Raw genomic sequence first — 2,329 nt, 5'->3', positions numbered from 1 at the left:
ACTTAGTCAAGCTCTGAGCTGCTACTGACTCAGCCTTCAACTGACTGACTGCCACTGACTGCCCCTGCGGCATTCCTGTCTTTATTGATGCTGATGCTATTATGTCCACAGGGTTGCCATAGATCGCATTAGATATTATTTCATGCTTAAAAGGAAATTACCACCGATATACTGACAATATCATTACATTATACGAAAAATGTAATTTGACTATGATAGGTTACTGTTTTGTTTATAACTCCTAACTGTGGCGAACTTTTAAATAAAACTTTCTGAGAAGATAGTCAGGATATGTATGATGCCATAAAAAAATATCCCAGAAAATTTGATTTCCGATTTTTTCGTCAAACGCTCCCCTTAAGACAAAGACAACTGCGAAGGTGGAGAGAGAGGAGCTGAAGGTTGAAAAGTCTCAGGAAACAGATCTCAAGAAAAAGCCAGAGTCTGATAATCAGAGGAAGAAGAAGACGAAAGCAGTTTCTCTTCATACAAAGGCTGTGACGAAAGAGGATGTTCTTCCGCAGCTGGCGGGTCTTGAGTGAGTGGTGAAAGTAGTTCCGATTCGCCCGTCGTAAACGCAAAAATGTGGAACGCTTCGATTAGCGTGTCATCCTTGGCAGGAGCCATGCTAATCTTCTCTGTATCGTTCAATTTTAGTATATGTACTGCCGAAGCAAGTACTGGCTAAATTAAGAAGGACATCAGATGTTGAAGCGGGTAGTTGTGCGACATGATGAACAACTGAGCGCGTCAACACAAGACTTGAAGCTATCGGGCGGCGAAGCGCGGAGCGTCATGGCGTGACGCGCGAGGCTCGCGTGGCAAGTACTAGAAGAGAGTTACGGCGTGGCGCGCTAAACGTCATGGCTAAGCGCGAAGGCGCTCAAGGTGAGGCGCCAGCGGAAGCGTGAAGCGCACACGAAGAGCAAGACGCGCCCTGGCGCGAGACAAGAGAAAAAGGCCAACACCTCAACTCGGGAAGACGAATAGAAGCCACTAAACACTCTCTCTAGATGACAGACGATCTGTATCGTTCCCGAAGCAGAGACGAAAGGTGAAAGTCTGTACCTCTTAACAGGCAGATTCGACTCTTGAAAGGTTCATGAGAGCATCCAGCTGTTGTTGCAAACCCAACAAAATCTTACGCATTGGAGAAGCCACTCTCTCCGGAGAAGGCTGAACCTGAGAGAAGGAAAGGGGCGAGAGCGTATACTTCCTTCCACAGGGAAGAAGCTCTAGCCCTTGCCTTAGCGACAGGGGGTCGAGTAGCGTGATCATTCGAAAAACACTTTATTCTCTTCTGCAGAGGAATATCCACGCAACTTTCGGGGAAGAGTACAAACGTCTCAGAGGAAGAGGACGTGAGGCGTCCCTCTCCTCTAAGCTTCTCTCTTAAGAGGGCGAGAGAGTCCAACCGAGAGCTCAACCCGAGGCGGGAGGACGTGTCGGAGGACGAGAAGCAATCCTTCAGGATGCGTGCCTGAGCACGATCCCTGGCAGCCTGGGTAGCGTCATCAGGACCTGCTGAAGGGACGCCAGATCGGTGGGAAGCCCCCGTAACCCTCATGCGGCTTTCGACATGCCCCTCCCTGGTCCTGGGAGTTCGACAGAGGTCCAGGCCTAGAGGCATTATAGGGCCGATCTGACGCCCCCTCCACAACACTAGGGCACTAGCACTAACACTATGCGTTTGAATTGCATTCACTTTAGTTTCAAGAGCACGATTGACTCCACACGAGAACCAGGGAATTACCTTCTGCAGCAACAAACTACAGGGTTAGTACTAAATTTACTACAGGGTTACTAGTAGGAGAAAACCTGACTGTCCATCTAAAGTTGCACTCCAGGAGGAAGATTTCAGCCTATCACTCGCCCAATTTAAGCATATAGGCTTCATATTTCTTCCACTCACCCTCAGACAATCCCACACATTCATTACCGATTATCATAGAGCATTGAACACCCTTACATATCATACATAAAGAGTGAGGAACTATCAAAGTCTTCGATAGCCTCACCTTACATTCCCAAGCTACAGACTCAATAGCTAGAGGTAAGACATCTTAATTTATAAGAAAAGTCAAAAGCAAAATCAAAAACGGTCCACAAAGAGCGTATGCCAAGTCACAGATCCAGTCGAATACCAAAAAACAACCAAAATACTTAAGTGACAACAAATTTCGAAATCAAATGGCGGAGGAACTGACAACAGGTGTTGACAGTCCGGCGACAGAGAAAAATCTGAATAGAAAATGGAATGGTTCCTGATAACCCGCCTCCCAGCGGCGGAATGGGTATAACCACCTGCCCGGCCACTCGTGTACGCAGC

The 2,329-nt window shown here is 47.5% G+C and overlaps 1 non-coding gene across 1 annotated transcript; it reads right to left on the bottom strand.

Annotated features, from left to right (window-relative positions):
- Positions 1-579: 579 nt before the first annotated feature.
- LOC136841340 (U6 spliceosomal RNA) lies at positions 580-681 on the bottom strand. Its single transcript, XR_010853892.1, has one exon. It is a non-coding gene; the product is annotated as a U6 spliceosomal RNA (small nuclear RNA).
- Positions 682-2,329: the final 1,648 nt, after the last annotated feature.

Source organism: Macrobrachium rosenbergii, chromosome 8, assembly GCF_040412425.1.
Source record: "Macrobrachium rosenbergii isolate ZJJX-2024 chromosome 8, ASM4041242v1, whole genome shotgun sequence".
Lineage (NCBI taxonomy): Eukaryota > Metazoa > Arthropoda > Malacostraca > Decapoda > Palaemonidae > Macrobrachium > Macrobrachium rosenbergii.
This window is presented reverse-complemented; position numbering and strand designations above follow the sequence as displayed.